The sequence below is a fragment of the Eubalaena glacialis genome, chromosome 10, assembly GCF_028564815.1.
Source record: "Eubalaena glacialis isolate mEubGla1 chromosome 10, mEubGla1.1.hap2.+ XY, whole genome shotgun sequence".
Lineage (NCBI taxonomy): Eukaryota > Metazoa > Chordata > Mammalia > Artiodactyla > Balaenidae > Eubalaena > Eubalaena glacialis.
In genome coordinates this window covers 67,265,415-67,290,249 of record NC_083725.1, presented here as the reverse complement: position 1 = coordinate 67,290,249, position 24,835 = coordinate 67,265,415, and the positions used below count along the sequence as shown (strand labels likewise).

The 24,835-nt window shown below is 35.6% G+C and overlaps 1 protein-coding gene and 1 pseudogene across 1 annotated transcript in view; one reads left to right on the top strand and one right to left on the bottom strand.

The window, feature by feature from the left end:
• The window catches only part of UVRAG (UV radiation resistance associated), a 359,730-nt gene that overhangs the window by 155,081 nt on the left and 179,814 nt on the right, over positions 1–24,835 (top strand).
• LOC133099275 (small ubiquitin-related modifier 1-like) lies at positions 11,211–11,518 on the bottom strand (annotated as a pseudogene).

The following is a 24,835-nucleotide window of genomic DNA, read 5'->3' as shown; positions in this document are numbered from 1 at the left end:
AGAAAAAAATTAAAAGCTGGCATCATAATTTAAAATGTATTATGATGTAGGACTGTATGTAACAGGGCAGTTGGTTCTTCAAACCTCGGCATCCTGCTTATGTTCATAGTGATGCACAGTCTTTAAGAAACAATATCATTATTTTTGTCATAACACATTGTCAGAAACCAGGGAAGTGGGTAATACTTCAATAGCTATTGAGGAGATAGCTATTCCTGTGTAAAATAGTTAAATTAAAAAAAAATTGTTTTGACATTTGAAAATGATAAGCATGTGATAAAGTTATCTGGGAAGTTAATATGTATGAGATGTCTTCTCTGATGTCAGTGGAATTGTATAGTTATTCTGTATATTATATTTGTGATCTCGATAGAAATGCTTTGTTAAATATTGAAAACTCAGTCCCGACAAATTAGCTACAGTGTGGTTATTTTTTAAAATAAATAAATAAATTAATTAATTAATTTATGGCTGCGTTGGGTCTTCATTGCTACGCAAGGGCTTTCTCTAGTTGCGGCGAGTGAGGGCTACTCTTTGTTGCGATCTGCGGGCTTCTCATTGCGGTGGCTTCTCTTGCTGTGGAACACGGGCTCTAGGCACGCGGGCTTCAGTAGTTGTGGCATACAGGCTCAGTAGTTGTGGCTTGTGGGCTCTAGGGCGCAGGTTCAGTAGTTGTGACGCCCAGGCTTAGTTGCTCTGTGGCATGTGGGATCTTCCCAGACCAGGGCTTGAATCTGTGTCCCCTGCATTGGCAGGCGGATTCTTAACCACTGCGCCACCAGGGAAGTCCCTACAGTGTGGTTTTTACTGTGATGCAGCTGTTGACCTTGTTGTGAAGTACGCCAATTGGGGGAAAGGGCAGTTTTTTTTCCCCTTTTGTTTGTTTTTGCCATGAATACATGGTTTAAGTGCTATGTTAATGTCACTGGATTGACCTTTATTTCTACAGAATAAGGGATTGGACAGGCTGCCTTGTGTGGAAGAGTCTTGGTTTGGGATACTGCTACCTTCTTCCAGTACTCCCTGCTTTTATTTCTTGAGTATTTCATGTCTTTTCCCCTCCGAAATGTTTTAAAATGTACAGATATATTGTAGAAATAGTATGAGCCCCCCCACCCGCCTTTACCATTTGAGAATAAATTAGGAAGATGATCCCTTATCACTCCTAAATAAATTAGTGTGTATTTTCTACAAATAAGAGCATTCTTCTTTTTAACCACAGTATAACCATCAAAATCAAGAAGTTAACATCGACACATTACTGCCATCTAATTCACACACCCCATTCAAGTTTCTCCAACTGTCTCAATGTCCTTTATAACAAAAGGATTCCATCCAGGATCACACATTGCATTTAAAGATCATGTCTCTTTATTCTCCATTAGTCCAAAACAATTCCTCAGTCTTTCCTTAACTTTCTGACTGTGGCATTTTTAAAGATTTTAGGCCATTTATTTTGTAATGTTCCTCAATTTTGGTTTCTCTGATATTTCCTCATGAAGAGACTGAGGTTATGTATTTTTAGAAGGAATGTTATACAAGTGATGTTGTGTTCTTCTTGCATCCTGTCAAGCAGTACACAATTTTGATTTGCCCCATTACTAGTGATGTTAACTGTGAACACTTCATTGGAGTGGTGTCTGCCAAGTTTCTCCTCTGTGAAGTTACCCTTTTTGACTTTGCAGTCTATAAGTATTTTGTGGGGAGGTACTTTTAGATTATATAAATATTTCATTTCTCATCAATTTTCTGCCCATTAGTTTTAACATAAATTGATGTTTCTTGGCTGAATTAATTATAAAGTGATGGTTGCCAAATGATTACTTTATACTTCTATTCTCTTCTATATTCATCAGTTGAGATTCTACTGTAAGGAAAAGCAGTTTTATTCGCTTCCTCATTTATTTATTTGCATCAGTATGGATTCATGATTCTTTATTCACCTGATGGGTAATAATCTGTTACTATAGTTATTTATTTTGATACTTAAATTAGTCCAGGTTTGTCTATGAGAACTTCTTCAAGCTGACTTCTGTTTTCTTATGACATATTTCCATCACTCTTTGAGTCCTTCTTTACTTTCTGGCACAGAATATTCCAGCTATGTTCCCTGTGCCCCTGCATTAAAATTAGTCATTTCTCCAAGGACCTTTGATTTCTTTTAGTGAAGAACAGTTTTTTAGAAAGCAAGATCTGGGTCTCTGTGTGTTCTTTGCACCTGGGTTATCACTGCCCCCAGGCCCTCAGTGGAAGGAGCTAGGAGATACATGCATGTGTACACACACACACAGACACACACTCCTGTACTGCTATATTGTCTTTCTCTCTTGTCTATCTATCTAGCTATCTACCTACCTAAGTCGAAAACCATGAGTTCACACAGATATCATCAATTCCAGTCCAACACCACAGGTTCATTTTAGGTTTCTTTCTGTATTGTGACTCCATTCTCCAAAAATGGAAACCCAGCTTCCCATTATCTTCAATTTACTTATAAGATCAGTTTCCTCTATATGTAATCAATCTGTTGCTACTGCCATCCCACCACCACCACCATGTGGATACCATGGTTTTGTACCCTGCCATGAGTCATCATCCTCCTACCTCCATTTGGACTCCCCTGTGACCTTGATCAGCCTCTTACAATCCGAGTTAGACTGAAGTAAGTAATTCTGAAGTTTCCTACCAGCCTGGTGATCAAGTATATTTAAAATGTAGAGCAGAATATTACATCAGCTTTTTAGAGCGATGTGAATAGTCAACATGTGGGTGCATCTCTGTTTGCATGTCTATGAATGAGGGACCAGAAAATGAGAAGGGTCATTGTTTCTTATTATCATTAAACTTTAATTAAATCTTTTAAAAGAGGTTGTTGGGAAACTCAGATCTAATTCATCTTTGTACTCTTAGCATCTAGCTCAGCACTGTTCTGCATTTTAGGTTCTGAAAAAATATTGGTTGAAGGAATGAGTGGATGCTAATGTTTGAGTGTGTCTAATAAATACTTGGTGAATTTTTCACTGTAGTTTTTAGGAAAGTACCATAATATCTCTGCCCAAGGGCTAGCTGTGTACCTGTGTAAGAATTAATGCAGATGAAGGTTCTTGAGCTCTGGTGCTAAGGACTTTTTTTTCTTAATTTTTAATTTTTTGTCAACGTTGAGTGGCATGCAGGATCTTAGTTTCCTGACCAGGGATCGAACCCGTGCCCCCTGCGGTGGAAACCCGTGCCCCCTTCAGTGGAAGCATGGAGTCTTAACCACTGGACCGCCAGGGAAGTCCCCTAAGGACTGTTTAAAAAAACAGCTTTATTAAGGTATACTTGACATATAAACTTCACATAGTTGAGGTGTACAATTTGAAAAGTTTTGATATGCAAACATCCATGAAACTATCACCAAAATTAAGACAGTGAACATATCCAACAGCTCTAAAAGTTTCCTTGTGTCCTTGGTAATCCCTCCTACCCACTCATTCTCTCCCCATCTCCAGGCAACCACTAATATGCTTTTCGTTGCCATCGATTAGTTTGAATTTTCTAGAATTTTAAATAAATAGAATCATATAGTATGTGTCCTATTTTTGTTTGCTTTCTGTAGCTCAAGAGAATTATTTCGTGTGTATCAATATAGTTCATTTATTTTTGTTATTAAGCTGTATTCCATTGTATGGGTATTCCACAATACATGTGCCTACCGTTATGACTCAGCCATTCTACTCCTAGATATTTATTCAAGAGAAATGAAAGCATATGTCCAAATAAAGCTTTTGTATACAAATATTCTTAAGATCTTTATTTGCATTACCCAAAAAGTGGAAACAATCCAAATGTCCATCAGCAGTTGATCACTCTGGATCATATAATGAATTGAGAAATATTTCCTCTTCAATTTTCTGGAAGAAATTATATTGAATTGGTATTCTTTCTTCTTTACGTGTTTTGTAGAATTCACAGTAAAGCCATCTGGGCCTGAAATTTTCTTTTTAGAAAGATTTTAACTAAAATTTCTGTAGATATAGGACTATTCAGGTTATCTATTTCTTCTTGAGTGAGTCTTGGTAGTTTATGTCTTTCAAGGAATTTGTCCATTTTGTCTAAGTGGTAAAATTTAATATATATATACTCTGTAGTGCTATTACTTCTCCTATTCCTACTACTGGTAATTTAAGTCTTCCCTTTTTTTCCCTGGTTAGTCTAGCTGTAGGTTTACCAATATTATTGATCTTCTCAAAGAAACAGCCTGTGGTATCATTAATTTGTCTCCATTTTGTTTTCTGTTTCATTGATATCAGTTCTGAATTTATTATTTCCCTTCTCCTGTTATCTTTGAGTTTAATTTGCCCTACTTCTAGGTTTTTTTGGGTTTTTTTTAATGGTGAAAGCTGAGGTCATTTATTTGAGGCTTGTTTTCTAATGCATAGTTTTAGTACTATAAATTTCTAAGGAGGAAGTTAGCTGCTTTTCATGCATTTTGATGTATTCTGTTTTCATTTTCATTCATTTAAAAATACTTCCTAATTTTCCTCTTGATTTTTTTCTTTGACTCATGGGTTATTTAGAAGTTTGTTACTCGGTTTTCACATATTTGCATATTTTCCAGATTAAAAAAAATTGATATCTAATTAAATTCCATTGTGATGAGAGAAGTTAACATTGCACGGCTTGACTCCTTTTAAATTTATTGAGACTTGTGTTATGGTTCAGAATATGTTCTTTAATGTTAAACATTTCCTGTGCATTTGAAAAGAATATATATCCTGCTGTTGTTGAGTGGAGTGTTCTATATGTTCAAATGTTCTATATCCTTACTTAATTTCTGTCTGTTTTTTCCTATTACTTATTTAAAGAAGGGTGTTAAAATATCCTGTTATAATTGTGGATTTGTCTGTTTCACCTTAACAGTTTTATCAGATTTTGCTCATGCATTTTCACACTATTATTAGGTGCATGAACATTTAGAATTATTATGTCCTCTTGACAGATTGACTTTATCATTATGATATTGCCTCTGTAATCCTGGTAATATTCTTCGCTCTGAAGTCAACTTTGTATAATAGTAATATAGCCATATAGCCACATCTTTCTTTTGAAAAGTGTTAGCATGGTGCATCTTTTCCTTATTTACTTTTTATATTTTAAACCTTTTGACATTTTTTGTATTTAAAGGAGTTCCTTGGAGATATCATGAAGTTGTCTTGCTTTTTTATCCAGTATGACAGTTTTTACTTTTTAATTGGTATATTTGGACTATTTTTAAATTACATTAATTACTGCTGTTGTTGAGTTTAAATCTATCTTGCTTTTTGTACTCAATTTGTCCCATCTATTCTTGTTCCCTTTCTTTATCTGTTTATTTTGGGACTTTATTTCCTTTGTTGGCTTATTAGCTACAATTGTTTGTTTTTGTTATTCTGGTAGTTGTTTTAAGCCTTGTAATGTACATCTTCAACTGATGGTATGCCATGCCACAGACAGTATAAGTACTTCACATCAGTGACCTACATTTTTCTCTTACCAGCCTTTTTGTTGCTTTTGTCATATATTTTACTTATACATATGTTATAAACCCCACAATACTTTATTATTATTTGTGCTTTAAACAGTTGATTAACTTAAAAAGATTTATTTATTTATTTGTTTGTTTGTTTATTTATTTTAGCTGCGCCGGGTCTTAGTTGCGGCACACGGGATCTTTATTTGCGGCATGTGGGCTTCTTAGTTGCGGCATGCATGCAGGATCTAGTTCCCCGACCAGGGATTGAACCCGGACCCCCTGCCTTGGGAGTGCGGAGTCTTACCCACTGGACCACCAGGGACGTCCCTAAAAAGATTTAAATAATAATAACAGTCTATGTTTGCCCGCATAGTTATTATTTCTGATGCTGTTCATTCCCAAATGTAGATCCACATTTCCATCTGGTATCATTTTCCTTATGCATGAAGTATTTCCTTTTGCATTTCTTATTGATGCATTTCTGCTGGTAATTGAATTGTTTCACCTTTTGCATGTCTGAAAATGTCTATATACCGTCTTGGTTTTTGAAAGATAGTTTCACTGAGTGTGGAAATCTGGGTTAAGTTTTTTTCTTTTAATTCTTTAAAGATGTTACTCTGCTGTCTTCTAGCTTGCACTGTTTCTGATGTGAAATCTGTCATTCTTGTATTTGTTCCCCTTTATGTCATTTTCTTAGGCTGCTTTTAAGATTTCTTCTTTAATATTGTATGAGCAATTTGATTATGATGTTCCTTGGTTTAGTTTTCTTTGTGCTTCTTATCGTTGTAACTTGTTGGGGATTCTTGGATCTGTGGGTTCCTAGTATTCATCAAATTTGGAAATTTTTCAGTCATTAATTTTTCAAATATTTTTTTCTGTCTCTTTCTCTACTGTTTTTTCCTTGCACTACAATTCACATGTATATTGGGTCTTGTTAAGCTGTCCCACCACTCACTGATGCTTTATTTTGTTTTAGTCTTATTTCTTTCTTATTTTGAATATTTCCTATTCAAATGTCCATAGACATTTAGCATATCTTCAGGTATCTTTTCTTCTGTAATGTCTAATTTGTTCATCCACTAATTTTTTTTCTTTTCAAACATTGTAGTTTTCCTCTCTAGAAGTTCAATTTGGGTCTTTAAAATTTTTTCTGTCTCTAACATGTTCAATCTTTTCTGTCTAGCTTTTGAACATATGAATTACAGTTGTAATAACTGTTTTAATGGCCTTGTACTAATTATATCATCTCTGTTAATTCTGGGCCAGTTTTGATTGATTGATTGATTTTGCTACTCATTTTGGGTTCTGTTTTCCTGCTTCTTTGCATGTATGGTAATTTTTGGTTGGATGCCAGACACTGTAAATTTTGTTTGTGGGGTATTTTTGTAGTCCTATAAATATTCTTGAGGTTTATTCTGAGATATAGTTCTGTTACTTGGAAAAATTTTCGTCCTTTCAGATCTTGCTTTTAAGCTTTGTAAGGCTGGACTAAACAGCATTTAGTCTAGGGTTAATTTTATCCACAAACTCTTCTCAATACTTTATTATATGGCCCATGAATTATGGGCTATACCCTGTCTAGAAGGAATAGGCACTATTCCTGGCCCTGTGCAGTCTCTGCTTACTTTTTTTCTAGTCCTTTCAGGTGGATTTTTTTTCCCCCCTGGCCTTGAGTAGTTTCCTCAGGTGATTCACTGATCAGTACACAGCTGAATACTTGAGTATGACTCTCTGCAGATTTTGGAGTTTTCTGTTTGTGCTCTCTCTCTAGTACTGTGTGCTGAGAACTGTAGAACTTGTGGTTTCCCCTGGACTTTCAATTTTCTCCTTAACTCAGGTAGACCTCTGTACTCGTTGGGATCTCCCTCCCTGTGCTTTGGTCTTTTAACTTTCTCCAGGCAGTAAGTTTGGGGCAATCATAGGGCTCACCTTATATGTTTCTTCACTCTCAAGTATTATTGTCCTTTGTTACCTGATGGGTTACTTGAGACCACTGTTTCACATGTATTCTTAGTTTTTATTCTAGTAGTTTTAGGTGGGAGAGTAAATCTAGTCTCTGTTACTCTATCTTGGCCAGAAGTAGAATAAGGTAGGCTGGTCCTAAGGATTTTGATGTCCTGAAGACCATTTTAGTAATATCAGGGTAAAAAATGACTTTATACTGCACTTAAATACGAGGTGTGGACCTTACCTTGCTACCTCTGTATCATTTTCTTTATCTCCCTTTGTTCTCATTCAGATTTGAACTGAGCCAAATTTACAGAAAGCCTACTATGGCCCAGGCACAGTAGAATGGAAGTTAAGAAGATTAATATGATCTAATCCCCTTCCACAGAGAATTCAGAGCTTAGAGATGATTAGAGAGGTTATATAATATCCTCCAAATCATAGCTCTTAAATTGGTAGAACTGAGTTTGAACCAGATCTTTTAGCTTCCAGCTGAATGTCCTTTTCACTATAGTAATGCATCCTTATATAATCCCTACACATACATACACAGACATAAAAACATATATGTACCTATATACATATACATGCATATACGCATACATACCCTGTAGAGCTCAGGAGGCCACATGAACATATAGTCTAAAGAAGACAAGACTATAAAGTCTCACCCTCTTCAGATTATATTTTGCTTATCAGTGACTAAAAGACTTGTGAGACATCTGCAATTGTGTGAGACTGGTAATGAACTGGAGGTCCAATGGGATGAAAAGGGAGGAAAAAAGAGAGTTGTGCTGGTTTCTTTTTTTTGGAACAGACTTCAAGAGTTTTAAGTAGTAGTGTGCTGGTAGGGGCATGTCTTTGGAGACACTGCAGTAATTTTGATTTGTGTCCAGTTAAAACTGCAACAAAACTGCCAGTTTAGAAGGAATTCTGCATTTGCTCATTTTCTTCAGATAGTAGACCAAGTGGAGAAATTTGTTAAGCCAATTCTGAAATACTATACTAAAAACCAAAATGAGCAAAGTTAATCACATGTATTGGCAATAGGGGATTGCAAGAAAACATTTCAGTTTTTTCACTAATACCAGTAAGAAGACAATTTGTATAAGTATAAATGTGGCATGCAAACATGACAAAGGACAACAAGGCAGTGTGGTGCAGAGGAAGGAGAAGTGAATTGGAAGTTACAAATCTTGGACTTTAGTCCCCGCTTTCTGACTAGCGTAGCTTTGAGACTTTGGGCAAGTGTCTTTAGCAAACTGGGGTTCTATTTACATATTTAAAATGAGAGCATTGAATTAAAAGACCTCTAAAATAGCTCTGAATACTAACATTAACGTAGTCCTTTGACCATAAAAGTGACCTTAATTGACTCCTAGTTACAGTTGACCCTTGAACAATGCAGGGGTTAGGGGCGCCAACCTCCCCCCGCTCCCCCCGCCCCGTGCAGTCGAACATTTGCATATAACTTTTGACTCCCCCAAAACTTAACTGTTAATAGCCTAATGTTGACTGGAAGCCTTGCTGATAACATAAACAGTCAGTTAGCACATATTTTGTATGTTATGTGTATTATATACTGTATTCTTACAATAAAGTAAGCTAGAGAAAAGAAAAACGTCCTTAAGAAAATAATATGGAAGAGATAATACCTTTACAATACAGTATTGAATGTATCCATACTGTAAGTTTTCAATGTCTGTTTTCAAGATGAATCATCTGCCAGTACCTACATCAGTGTTGTCTTACGTCCTACAAAACACTGTAGATGTTATACAGATTACTAAAACTAGACATCGAAAATGAAAAAATAATGTGAAAAAGAAATTCATATTTATTTGCAGGTATAATGATTCATGTATTGATGAGGAAGAAGCAGCAATATGATTGCTTTATGGTAGCCTCGTGTAATTGGTAGGATTCTTCACGGTAGCCTAGTCTATACACTAGTGAATGAATCATTATAAACTTTTTATGGCAAATTACAATTTTATTCATTAATACAGTATTAATTATACATAATTAATACACTCACCTTGTGCCTATGTATGGATAGACTAATATCTACATAAATTTTATACATTCATGACATACCTAACTTAAATTTTTTTGATACTTCTAGGCTGCATAGTTCGTCTGAGTTTTTTCAAATTGTCACAGATCTCCAAAAGATTTTCCAATATATTTATTGAAAAAAATGCACATGTAAGTGGACCTGCGCAGTTGAAACCCCCTGTTGTTCAGGGGTCAGCTGTATTTCTAGAACTAACAACATTTTAAAAATTGCTTTACTTATAGCACCACATTTTAATTTTACTTAAAAGGTGATTATCCAGCCTGATTGCCCATCTAATTCACAAGTTTGGCCCAGATTAATTTTGATGATTTCTCAGTTATCAAGTCTTCCAGCAGAGATGGAGATTTGCCATTATTGAAGATATCCAGAGATTATACCACAAGTTTTGTGGGCAGCTCCCCAAAATGCTTTGCATAGTGGCATTCTTGCTGGAATAAATATATAGGCTTAAAGAAGATAATAATAATTAGAATCATAGCTAATATTTGAGTACTTTCCAAATGATAAAAACATAGATGCTTTATAAGTATTAATCCTCAGAATAAACCTTTGAAGAATATATTGTTTTTATTCTCACTTGCCAGCTACACACTTAATCACTATGCTATACTACCTATTATATTTATAAAATCCAAGGTTATCAAATTGCCTATTGTAGTTCCACAAATAGACAATATTCATTAATTTTTGTAAAAATTGTGCTTTTAAAAAATCCTATGACTTTATTATATATATTTGCATGTTGATAATTACCATTTTAATTCTAGGTTCTGATTGAAAGGCTTCAAGAATGAGTCATTACATATTGTAAAAAATAGCATCTCGGGTAATTCTGATGCACACTCTGATAATTATCAGGTCATCTCTGGATAGTCTGTCAGTATGAACTGCTTGTTATTACCCTTCTATTAACAAAATGAGTTTGAGCCAAAATGTTTGCAGCTGTCATTAAACACATTAAGCACAGCTGTATTTTTTGTAGGACGTTTTTCTCAGTGAAAGAAGCATATTCACTGATTTACATTCAGGAGTAAACTTCATAAATATGCCTTTCTAACTTTGCTTTTGTTATCTGTATAAACGCATAGAACATGGCTGAAACCAACTCCTCTGTTCAGATTGTTTATATGCTTCTCTATATCTTTATTATTAATTTCCCTGGAAGTTAGAACTTTTCTGCGAGTGTCTGACAAGATCCAAAAAAAATCTTAAATGTGTCATCTCTTTAAATAAAGCCTCCTTTAAAGTTAGTCATTACTGTCACCCTATCTGTCATCTCCCCCTCCAACCTGATCTTGTTTTATTTTTTTGGTGCAGAGTTTAAGATTAAAATTAAGGAAATGTCATTTTCCCCAGTTGAGTAATCTGAAAATCTTCCAGTTTATACCGGAAGTCATTGTCTACAAGAATTTCATATAACTGAACCTCAGGACCAAGTGGAAAATCATTCTGAATCCTTTTGTTGGTCTATCTGATGATCACAAGCCTGAAAATTGCAGAATCCTAGGTACAGTGGCCTCTCTCAATGTACCCATGTAATTTTTCAAAAGATGAAAGGGACTAAGGCTTGATGGTAAAAGATCAGGACAATGAAAATGAATGATAATGAAAAATGGGCATTAGTTGCAATATTACATTGCAAAGCACTATTTTTAAAAATAAAAAAATTAAAGGAAAAGAAAAAAATACCTAAATTGTTGAATAACCCTCCCCTGTTTGTTCCTGAAAAAACAGTCACATCTTCCTGTTTTATTTCCAGTTCTTTTGGAATGTGATTATCAGCAACTTTCTGACCTTCAAAGAGAAACAAGAATGAGTTAATTGGAACTCTGTGTATTTGATAGTGTGATTTTTTAAAGTTTCTTGAGATGTGTTGTCATTTTTACTTTGAAGTGAATCTCACCTCTGTCCTGTCTGATGACTTTGAATTAAATGTATTTTCCTTCTTTCTGGTCCCTCAGCTCCTTGGTGGAAGCTTTCACCTCTTGGTTAGACATGGTATAGGTGGCTTTTCCTTGGGGTCTATACACAGTAGCAACTTTGCATAGGCAGAATCTCTCTCCAAGGTTTACAAATTCATGTCTTTTTTTCATGGCTCCACGGCACCATTTTCTGTTAAGATTTAGCCAGTGGCTATAGTTAATAATACTGTATTGCATATTTGAAAGTAGGTAGGGGAGTGTGGATCTTCAAATTTTTCAACACGAGAAAAGAAGGAATGTGTAACTATAGGTGGTGTTAACTGGACTTAGTGTGGTAATCATTTGCAACATATGCAAATATGGAATCATTATGCTGTACACTTGAAACCAACGTAATGTTATGTCACTTGTACCTCAGTTAAAAACAGGGGGATTTAACCAAATTAGTAATTTCTTTTTAAATGCTGTTCTTATGAAAGCCGATTAGTTGAAGAATATTATTCAAATCATAATTTTAAAATATATTTTAAAAATCATCAAGTATATATTAAATACTTGCTAAGTGTGCAATCCTTTGTTAGTTTAGGCACAGTGAGGGAGAGGATCTGAGAAGAAAGCAAGTGCTAAACTTCATGGTACATATGCTTACTGAATGAAATAATGTACAAGATGCTTAGTATTCTTTTTTTTGTGAGCATTAAAACAGATTTAGAGAAGGAGACGCCAATGTGATTTCCCTGAAACCTTCAGGGAAGGATAAAGAAAACTCTTGGATTAGAAGAGTTTTGAGGGTCCATAGAGAGGTATATGAGCATACAATAAGGACGGAGGAGGAGGTAAATATACTAGGAAGAAACTCCTGGAGTAGAAGGGGCATCTTGAAATTGTACTGAGTGCAGGACAGTGAAATTCACACTCAGAAGTGTTATTTTGGTGGGATAGGTTGTATGGAGGCAGTGGATTATTTTTAATGAGGCCTGAGAGTGATGAGATTTAAACAGTATTTTCAGAATGAATATATGCTACTTCAAATACATTCTTCTTGCCCCATCTTTCTTGCGATCAAGCATTCAAATTTACAAGCTGGTTGACCAGGGTTAAAGATACAGTCTATGGGCGTGAGCCAAAAGGAAAGCCAAACAGTGCATTTGTGGTAATGCAAGTATATTTTATACTGCACTGGTACAATGATTCCACCAATTGAAATTATTAGTCTGTTCAGTATGTCATGCAAGGTTAATGGAGAAACTGTAGAAATTAAAGGCATTCTAGATTATGCATGCTGATTTTTGCATCCAGTTACTTTACTGAAGTCTTTTATTCTAATAGTTTTTAAAGACTCTCTAGGGTATATTATGTAAATAATAATACCATTTGTAAATGGTGACAGTTTTGTCTCCTATTTTCTAAGTGTGTTTGTCTTGTTTTACGTACCTTATTATATTGGCTAAGTCCTTCACAGTGAGTATTCTAGTATTACATAGCGAGTCATTCCCAAACTTAGTAGTTGAAAACAACAATTAATTATCCTCAGATCCTTACAGTTCTGTGGAATGTCTTTAAGCTTAGCTTGGTTGTTTTCCCTTGGGGCCTTTCAAGTAGTTGTAATCAGATGGCAGCTGTGGCTGGAGTCATCTGAAGATTCAACTGGGTTGGACATGTGGATGCTTCTTCACTGACACGTTTGGTGCCTCAGCTGGGATGGCTAGAACAGTGGAGACTGGCCAGCCATCTCTATCTCCAAATACTTCTGTACATGGCCAGCTTCCTCACATATGGCATTCTCAGGGTAGTTGGATTTCTTACATGGAGTCTGGTTTGCCCCAGAGTGAGTGTTTAGAGAGAGGAAGTAGAGGTTAAGGGCTGTCCCTAAAACTAGCACAGGGTCACTCCTGCCATATTCTATTTGTCGAAGCAGTCACAGAGCCTGCCCAGATTCAAGGAGTAGAGAAATAGATTCTGCCTCTTGGTGAGGAAATATTAAGTCCACACTGCAGAAGACCATCTAGGATGGGAGATATTATTGTGGTCATATATGGAAAATTCAGTTTGCCATAGAGGGCATCCTTGATATTCTGACATTTCACCATTCATTATGATATAAGTTGGAGTTTTCTGATAGATTCCTTTTATCAAACAAGAAAGTTTCTATGCCTAGTATAACTAAGGATTTTTCTCAGGAACAAGTTTAGTGTTTCTCCTTTGTTCTATTAATGTAGTGAATTACACAGACTTGATGTTAAATGATGTTAAACCATCTGTATAATCCTGTGATAAATTTTACTTGCTTATGATGTATTTATTAATACAGCACTGGCTTAGATTTGCTAATATTTTGTATTTTTCAGTTTTTTATAAGTGAGGCAGACATGTAGTTTTATTTTTGTGTGTGCTGTTCAGGTTCAAATCAAAACTCGTAAGGGTTACACTAGCCTAAAATGAATTGAGAAGCTCTCTATATTTTCTCATGATTTAAGACAATTTATGTAATTTAGATATAGGTGGTAGCTCTCACCTATAAAACGATCAGGGCCTGCAGTCCCTCTACCCCCACAAGGTATTACCCTTTGGTAACCTTTCTGATTTCTTTGTGGTTATTAATCTACTCAGGTTTTTAATCTCTTGTTGAGAAAACTTGGTAATTAACAGTTTTCTAGAAAATCATTTACTTTTTCTGTTCTTTTTAGTTTATTGGCATAAAGTCATGTATAGTATTACTTTTAAGTTTTAAGACCTTGTCCATATCCTAGTTTGTACTCTTTCTTGTTTCTAATTCTGAAGTACTTTTTATGTACTTCCTCAAGTATGTTTATTGTACAATGAATATATTTTAAATTAAACTTGCATTTTAGCACACGGATGGTATTATGAAAAAATCTGGGAATGATTTAGCCTACTCTTATGCCAGCTGTGGTTCTTCTTGCCTGAAGTGAGTTTTTGAAATGTAAATTGGAAATTCAAAGCGTTGATTATCGTTTTATAACTTCTGCTTCATCAGTGCTGTTTGTTATTTTTTGAGGACACATCTTGGTTAGACCTGACACACTCATTATCACATGCTTTCACATCACCTACTGTCTCCTCAATTTCATAAGTAGCAGTAGTGTTCTGTCTTATTTGATGCCATTACCATGATACTGTGTATTCTTCTCAACTATGTGCATGGTCTAGACAGAGGAATGTAGAAGCAGGCTTTAGGGTGGACTTCTGGTCTTTCGGGAAACTGTCATATTTAGTAAACCCATCAACAAGTATTTGAGTGATTCCCATGTGTCCAAGATTGCTGTAGGTAATATGAAGATACAAAAGATTTCTCAGGCATTCAAAGTCCACAGCAATTTGGCCCTGATCAACCTTCCCAGACTCAATGACATTCTCTCATGTGCCCTTTGCTTTAGCACACTACCTACTTCCTATTTTGAACATGCAAGGCACTCTGCTCCCTTAATGACTTTGAAAAGCTATTCCCAATACCCTAAATGACTATTCTCTTGCATACAGTTGTCAGAATCCTACCCTTCCTTCAAATTGAAGCTTAAATCCCTTCCCCTTAATGAGCCTTTCCCAAGAACAAGTTATCTCAGACTGATGTGTCCATTTTTAAAGGGTAAGTAGATTTGTAGATCCAGATAATAACTCTAGTAAGGTCTGTGGCAAGCTATGATTGAAAGCTTGGGGAGCAAGATAAGAAGGATAAGCTAGATGATAGTAAAGATAGGAAGATTTGTAACTGCTTAATAACTTACCAACCTAGAGGGAAATTTCTAATGGCATGGCATAGGGCTCTGTTTTTTTATCTAGTCTTGTTCAACATGTTCATTCATTCAGTTACTTACTCGCCATATGTTTATTGAATACTGCATGTTGGAAACTGTGCAATATGCTGGGGATATAATGGCAAACAAGGGAGACATAGTTCTTCCCTTTACGATATTACAGTCTAAGCATTAGAACAAAGGTATAGAAACTTATGCAAAGCTTAAAAACTTAGAAAGCTAACGCAATGATAGTGTGGAGCTTGTAGAGATGGTGATTACTTTGTATTAACAGAATCAGTATATAAGATGATCTCTGGGGACTGGAAAGGTCGAATATATATTCAGCCCATCTTCAATTTCAAGTTGGAATTTAACTGGGATAAATTAAGTTCCCAAACCAATTGTATAACAAGAGGAAGGCTTGACATATGGACACAGCCTGAGTGAAAAAAAGACGTAGAACCTTTAGTCAGTAGTCAAGTCAGTGTTAATAATCAGTGGAATGTGACTCTCAGAAAAAAATCAGGCTCTGTTGACAGACATGTAGTATCTAGAATGAGAAGTAATAGATCTTCCCAGCAGACCCATCTGAATCGCTATGTTCCTTTATAAAAATCACTCTGTAAGAGGGATTTCGACAATCAGAAGTTTGTACTCTAATATTAATGTGATTTGCAAACTTTAAAAAAATGTTCTCAAGGCAGTTTTCCAGGAATTTTTCTATGCTTGATACACTTACAAGAAAACATGAGTAAATTTATCAGTCAACAAGTATTTCATAGAATCTGAGGAAAACAGAATCAGAAGAAATCTTAAAATAATCATGTGTTGTTTATCATCTACTGTGCTTTGAAGGTCTAAGAGGAAGGGTGAGATAGGCCCCTCCCTACTCCTGAGGGATGGAAGGGAAGCTGTGTACTGAAGGTCTGTACCAGAACTGTGGGGAAGCTCAAGAGCACAAACACTAATAAGATATAGCTCTAGGTTTTCAAGGAGAATGGAATCCAGTGCTGGAGAGAGGCAGTAAACAGATGATCAGAGCATGATGTGAACTCTACATAGAGCCATCCTCCCAGGGTTATTGAGGAGGACCACAACTCAGATAAGGGGTAGCCTTATCAAATATTATCTATTTCTGGACTTCTACTTGAATTCTTCCTCTTCCAAAAAGGAATTTTTGGGTCGTTTTGTACTGGGAAGTACCCTAGTCTTTTCACACTGCAGCCCAAATAGTCTTAAATTTAAAACATATATTCGGTCAGGTCTCCCACTTTAAACTTTATACCATTACCTTGGGAATAAAACTCCTTAGCCTGATATACTGAGTCTTCATAATCTGACCTCTGTCTACCTTTATACCCTCATCTCTTGCCATCCTCTCGCATATGAGAGGATGCTCCAGCCTTGCTGGAGCCTTGTGCTCCTGTGCGCCAGCCTTGCTAAAGGCTTGCAGTTCTTGAAAATGTTGTGCAATCTTTTTTCTCTGTTTTTGTATTTGCTTCTCCTTTTGTCTGAAATATCCTTCTTCTTTTTTACCTAGTTAATTCTACTCTTACTTTTAATATCAACTTCGTTTTTACTTCTTCCTAGAAGACTTTACTTCCACTTGATACTACCTCTAAAATAGATGTCCCTCCTTTATGCTCAGCTATTACCCTATATGTACTGCTATCATAGTATTACATTATTATAATTTTTTTTTTTTTTTTTAGAATTTCACTTATTTATTTATTTATTTATTTATTTATTTATGGCTGTGTTGAGTCTTCGTTTCTGTGCGACGGCTTTTCTCTAGTTGCGGCAAACGGGGGACACTTGTCATCGAGATGCGCGGGCCTCTCACTATCGCGGCCTCTCTTGTTGCGGAGCACAGGCTCCAGACGCGCAGGCTCAGTAGTTGTGGCACACGGGCTTAGTTGCTTCGCGGCATGTGGGATCCTCCCAGACCAGGGCTTGAACCCGTGTCCCCTGCATTGGCAGGCAGACTCTCAACCACTGCGCCACCAGGGAAGTCCCTATTATAATTTTTTGCACACCCATTTCTCCACAATGTTTGTGCATTTATGAATATAAGATGTAGATCTCTGATCTCTGTATTTCCATTACCTAACACAGGGCATGGGCTCACATTTAGGCACTTAAGTGTTTGTTGCATGAATATGTAAATAAATTGTCTGTTTCTGGAGAGATAGACTGTCTCCAATGACTTTTCTCTCAACACCAGGCTCAGTATTAGCAACATGGAAAGTGCTCAGTGTGAAGATAGGATGAATGAATAAATTAAAATGTGTGTTGATTATCATCAGATAAAGGATTAGACTAAAGATTTATAAAGTGCAGATATTATCTTGACTAATGTGATAATGTGCTCTGTAAATGAAATAATGAAGAGATGATATTTGATCTGGCCTTGAAAGCAAGGTAGTCAAGATTTGGATTGGAAGAGAGTATTAGTTTTCTATCGATGGATAATAAATTACCATAAATTTAGTGGCTTAAGACAATACTCATGTATTATTTTGTGGTTTCTTTAGGTCAGAAGTTTGGAGCACTGTGGTGATTCATGACTATTGTGGTGTCTAGATTTATTTGACTAGAATTCTAAAAAAATATATTGAAAATTGTATTTAGTGTGGAAAAAATTATAGGTCATAGCCTTTTCAGTCACCAGAAAAATCCTTTTATCATTGATGGAAGGTATTATAAACATGACTAAAAGTACATATATGTTAACTACCTTTATTTTATTTATTTTTTTAAGTAATTTAATATTTTATTTATTTATTTATTTTTGGCTGGGTTGGGTCTTTGTTGCTGTGCGCAGATTTTCTAGCTGCAGCGAGTGAGGGCTACTGTTCGTTGTGGTGCACGGGCTTCTCGTTGCGGTGGCTTCTCTTGTTGCGGAGCACGGGCTCTAGGTGCACGGGCTTCAGTAGTTGTGGCACATAGGCTCAGTAGTTGTGGCTTGCGGGCTGTAGAGCACAGGCTCAGTAGTTGTGGCACAGGGGCTTAGTTACTCCACGGCATGTGGGATCTTCCCGGACCAGGGCTCAAACCCGTGTTCCCTGCATTGGCAGGCGGATTCTTAACCACTGCGCCACCAGGGAAGTCCTGTTAACTACCTTTAGATGTATTACCTAATGAAAGGCATTGTATGGGTAATCAAACACTAGCTATTAACACTAGCTATTATTTAGAGCCTAGAGTGAAACATTTCATGTCTATCAATCAGAGATGAAGAAAGGTAAAGTGGTTAGGCCTAGCTATATTATACAACACTAGTCTTTTAAATTATAAGTTTGTAGATTGTGATATTTCTATAGTTGTCTCTAAGGGAATTTAATCGCAGACATGTATTAGAGACTTTGTAATTGCAATGTAAAGAGAACTTGTTTACTATCTCTCTTAGCCTGTGAGAAGAGAAACCTGGAGTACTGGACTGTGTTGCTGGTAGGACAAAGTCTTTAGTTTTTATATTCTGTTTCCCAGTCTAGAAAGATTGTTGACTTGTTGCAACAGGCATAGTGATGTAGGTGATATCAGACTATGGACACAGCTCTATAAGGCAGGCATTCTGGAGACCGGGCAGATAAGCTACAATTAGTACTGACCAAATGATGAACAGGGTTACCTGTGGTACTGAGTAGAGATTGGAATTGAGAAGAGCAAGAGTTGAAGCTTAGAAATCAGTTAGGAGGCTACTGGTTAGATAGAAGATGATGGTGGCAGTAGTTATAGAGAGAGGTGAAAAGATTTGAAACAGTTTTAATCAAGTCCTTGTTGCTAAATCTGTAGATACTGTCTAGGCCTCAGGTTACTTGATTTTATGACAGTGATTATTACTTCCTTGAGACATTCTGTTCCTTTGACTGCTGTAACACCAACTCTCCCAGCTGTCCTTCTACTTCTCTGGAATTATGGGTCAGAATTTTTTGCAGCTTTTATTTCTTTATTTCTAATCCGTTAAAAATTGATTTTCCTCGGAATTCTGTTCTAGGCTCTGTTCTCTCTCATTCTCACAGTCTTCCAGAATGATGTCATTACTTTCATAGCATTAATAACCATCTGTGTGCTAATGATTGCCATATTTTTATCTCCGGCCAAGATCTGTCTCCTAAGCTCCAGATCCTTGTATTCAACCCATACTCAACACCTCCTCTCGGATGTTGCACAGGCGCCTCAAACTGAAAGCAGAACTTTCTTCTCAAACTGCTCATCCCTGTTCACCCTTTCAATAAATGACATCACCATTTTCCTGGTTCCCCAAGCCATACATCAGTGATCATTTTTTTCTTTTTCTTTTGCAGTACAATTTATACAACATAAAATTAAGAGAATTTAAATGTATAGTCTGATGAGTTTTGACGGATATACACACCCACATTGTCATCATTCCATGAAGATACAGAATATTTTTCGCTCTCCAGAAAGTTCCCTCATACCGCTTTGCCAGTCATTCTTACACCCTTGTCCCCACCCCTGGCTGAGTCAAACACTTTTCTTATTGCCTCCTCATTTATTAGCTTTTCCTGTTCTTGAACTTCTTATAAATGGAACCATACGGTATACTCTTTTGTTCAGCATACTTTTGAAATTTATCCATATTGTAGTATAGATCAGTAGTTTGTTCCTTTTTATTGCTGTGAGTGGTTTTTCTATGAATATACCACAATTTGCTTATGCATTGTCTTGTTGATGGACATTTGAGTTGTTTACCCTGTGCTATAGAGTAGGTCCTTGTTGTTTTTTTTGTATATAGAGTGTGCATCTGTTAATCCCAAATTCCAAATTTATCCCCTCCCCTTTAGTAACCATAAGTGTGTTTTCTATGTCTTCAAGTCTGTTTCTGTTTTTGTAAATAAGTTCATTTGTATCTTTTTTTTTAGATTCCACATATAAGTGGTATCATATGATATTTGTCTTTCTCTGTCTGATTTACTTCACTTAGTATGATAATCTCTAGGTCCATAGCATTATTCATTCTTTTTTATGTCTGAGAAATTTTCCATTGTATTTATTGTATTTATGTACCACATCTTCTTAATTAAATTAAATTAAATTAATTAATTAATTTATTTATTTATTTTGGCTTGCATTGGGTCTTCGTTGCTGCACACGGGCTTTCCCTAGTTGCGGCGAGCGGGGGCTACTCTTCGTTGCAGTGCGCTGGCTTCTCACTGCAGTGGTTTCTCTTGTAGCGGAGCCCAGGCTTTAGGCGCGTGGGCTTCAGTAGTTGTGGCACGTGGGCTCAGTAGTTGTGGCTCGCGGACCCTAGAGCGCAGGCTCAGTAGTTGTGGCGCACGGGCTTAGTTGCTCCGTGGCATGTGGGATCTTCCCAGGCCAGGGATTGAATCTGTGTCCCCTGCATTGGCAGGCGGATTCTCAACCACTGCGCCACCAGGGAAGTCCCAAACACATCTTCTTAATCCATTCATCTGTCCTAGGTTGCTTCTATGTCTTGGCTATTGTAAGTAGTGCTTCTAAGAATACTGGGGTGCATGTATCTTTTCAAATTTGAATTTTCTCTGGGTATATGCCCAGGAGTGGGATTGGTGGAGCATATGGCAACTCTATTTTTAGTTTTTTAAGGAAGCTCCGTACCATTCTCCATAGTGGCTGCACCAATTTACATTCCCACCAACAGTGTAGGAGGGTTCCCTCCACACCATCTCCTGGAGGTGTTTACACTTTTTGACTGTTATAAATAAAGTTGCTAAGAATATCTTTCCAAAAGACTTTTGTGAGGGGTTGGAGGAGGAGGATTTGGATGAAGGTCGTCAAAAGGTACAAACTTTCAGTTAGAAAGATAAATAAATACTAGGGATGTGATGTACAACATGATTAATATAATGAACACCGCTGTATTATTATATATGGAAGTTGTTAAGAGAGTAAATCCTAAGAGTTCTCATCACAAGGAAAAAAATTTTTTTCTTATTCTTTTATTTTGTATCTATATGAGATGATGGATGTTCACCAAACAATGCTGTATGCCAATTATATTTCAATAAAACTGGAAGAAAAAAAAGTCTCTTGTGGTCACATGCTTTCATTTCTCTTATACCTAAGAGTGGAGCTTCCTGCTCATATGATAGGTGTATATTTAATTTATTAGAAATTACCAGTTTCCAGAGTAGTTATACAATTTTAGAATCCCACCAACAGTGTTTGAAAGTTCCAGTTGCTCTACTCCTTGACATCACTTGGTATTGTTTTGTAAATTCTAGCCATTATAGTAGGTTTGTACTGGTATATCATTTTGATTTTAATTTTTAATTCTTTGATGACGAATGATATTGAGCAGCATTTTATGTGCTTATCAGCCATTCTTGTATCTTCTTTTGTGAAGTGTTTGTTCAAATATTTTGCCCTTTTTTATTTATTGGGTTGTTTGGTTTTTATTGTTAAGTTGTAGGAATTCTTTGTATACATTAGAAATACAAGTCCTTTGTCAGATATATATATATATGTGTATATATATATATATATATATATATATATATATATATACATATATATATATAAATATTTTGTCTCACTCTCTGACTTGATTTTTCATTTTCTCCATAATGTCTTTTGATGAGAGTTTTAAATTTTGATAAAGTATGCTATATCAGGTTTTTATTTTATGGATAGTACTTTTTGTGTCCTATTTAGGAAATCTTTGCCTAACCCAAGGTCATGAATATACTTTCCTACATGTTATTTTAGAGGCTTAATAGTTTTAGCTTTTACATTTAAGTCTTCGATCATTTCAAATTAATTTTTATGTATGATGTGAGGTAGAGTTTAAGGTTCATTTTTTTCCCGTATTGATATCTAGTTTATTTTAGTGTCGTTTGTTGACAAAGCTTTTCTTTCCCTAATCAAAATATAAATTGATTGAATAGGTCTATGTCTATATCCTGATTTCTGTTTCATCAATCTATTTGTTTAGCTTTATGCAACTACTACTGCTTTACAAACTAGCTTTATGATAAGTCATAAAATCTGGTAGTGTAAGCCTCCCAGCTTTGTTCTTTAACATTTTCTTGGCTATTCTAGGACTTTTATATTTCCATATCAATTTTTGAGTCAGCTTGTCAATTAAAAAAAAAAGACTGCTAGGCTTTTGATTGGGATTAATTGACTCTAGATAAATTTAGGGGGAGACTTGACTTCTTAACCTCCAATCCATGACATAGTACATGACTCCATTTGTTTAGGTTGTTTTTAAATTTCTCTCAGCAGTGTTTTCTAGTTTTCAGTGTACAGGTCTTTCACCTCTTTCACATCTAGTTATTTAATGATACTATATAAAAATACCAATTGATTTTTGTGAATTAACCTGGAATCTTGCAATGTTGCTAAGTTTATTATTAGTTTGATTATAGATTAAAACTTTTTTTTTCTATGTACACAATCATATAGCATCTGTGAGTAGACATTTTTGCTTCTTCCTTTCCTGTATTTATGACTTTTTAAAATTGCCTTATTACAATGGCTTGGATCTTGAGTACAGTGTTGAATAGAGTAGTGAAAGTAAACATCTTTTCTTATTCCTGATCTTAAGTATTACCTGCAGATTTTTAGTATAAACCCTTTATCCGATTGAGGAACCTCTCCTTTTTCCTTAGGTTGTTGAGAGATTTTTGTTTTAAATCATTAACAGGTATTGAATTTTATCAAATGCTTTTTTGGGGCATCTTTTGAGATAATGATATGTTTTTTCTCTTTCATTCTGTCACAACTGATTTTCAAATGTTAAATCAACCTTGTACTCCTCAGATAAATCCACTTCATCAAGATGTGTTATCTTTTTCATATATTGCTAGATTTGATTTGCTAATTTTATTAATGATTTTTGTATTGTCTGTAATTTGCTTTTCTTGTGATGTTTTGGTATCAAGGTTATTCTGGCCTCTTAAAACAAATTGAAAAGTGTTCCTTCTTCTTTGAAAGGTTTTTGTTAAGACCAGTATTTCACCAGTGAAGCAATCTGAATGTAGTTTTCTATGTGAGAAGGTTTTTAATTATAAATTTAGCTTCTCTAACTGATAACAACTATTCAGATTTTCTATTTCATTTGTTTGGTTTGGAAACTTGTGGTTTTTAAGCAACTTAACTATTTCATCTAAGTTGTTAAATTTATTGGCATATTGTTCATAATTTCCCTTAATTCCCTTTAAATGTCCATAGGATCTGTGGTGATGTCTTCTCTTGCGTTCTTGATGTTGGTAATTTTCAGGCATCATTTTTTATATCTCCTCTCTAACTTTTCACATCTACATCATCCTTTCTGTTCCTATTTTAATTTAAGACAATGCCTACACTTTTGCTAGGACTGTTAAATTAACCTCATACTAGCCTTCCTGTTTACAGTCTTGTTTCTCTGTATCCCAGTCACCTAATTACAGGAAGAAAGTGCAAATGTCATTAAATCTTTCTTGGCTTAAAACTTTTTAATGGTCTCCTAATACCTTCAGAATAAAAATCTAAGCTCCTTCATATGGAATACAAAATCATTAATGATAAGGTATCTATTTCTCTCAATAGAATCCTATTTTTTCCTATATATTCTTTTCCCTTGTAATCTCTCCCTGCAAGCCATAGGGAGCTATACTTCACTGACTTTCTAGGTGCTCTAATTTGTCATTCATCATCTTAAAATTGAATGCAGCATTCAGATGTGATATGATCAATACTAAGTAGGCAAAAATTGTTTCCTCACTTCTCCTTTACTGAGATTATTGTTAATATCTGATAGGTATGGTCTCAATATTCATTTGACATAATATTTTTTGTTCAATGTATCTTTACATTCACAGCAATATCTAGCTGCAAAGCATTATTTTTAACCCACTTTCAATTTTACTGTTATCTCAAAACATATTGATATAATATGCATGTATTTGCTATAACCAGAATACCTATCAGATAGCTAGTTGATCCCTGTCCTCCCCACACCAGTGATGATGAGTTTTATTTCAGCTTGAGGGTGTTAGTGTTGGTATTGACTAATCACCCAGATGACTGGATGATTTATATTTCTTTATAGTACCATTTCATAGTTTGCAAAATCAAGAAACATTCCTCTGAAACTGGCTAGCTGGTTTGGAGGTAAGGCAGTTGTTTCTTTTCTTGTCAGTCCTTCACCTCTTCACCCCCAGGGGAATTAGGATGTCCCATGTTATGTTTAAAAGCCTAAACACTTCAAACTTTTATTCTCCTGTTGAGCTTGAAAGGGGGACGTTATTAGCTCTGTCTTGATGTAGCAGGGGCTCTGAAAGTCTATTTGGATAACACTGAAGATTGGAGGAAATGTGACTCTGTCTGTGTGTTTTAAGCCCCTAAGGTAAGATCAGAAAGCGTCTGGGGCAGTGAGAGCCAAATAGTTGAAGTCATACATTAATTATGGTCATGAATCATTTTTATTTTTAAAGTCTTTACCATTTGACAAGGTTGTTTGCATAGTACTCTAGTGAGTTTTAGGCAGCATTTTCCCTCCTTTTAAAGTAACAGGCTATTTTGTTGATTTCTACTTTGGGTTGATAATGCCTATCAAATTAGAATTCTGATAACATTTTTAGTAGAAATTGCTTGTTTCTTGCCAGAGTGAACGGTCTTTAATTTATGTGATTTTTGTTTGGAATAT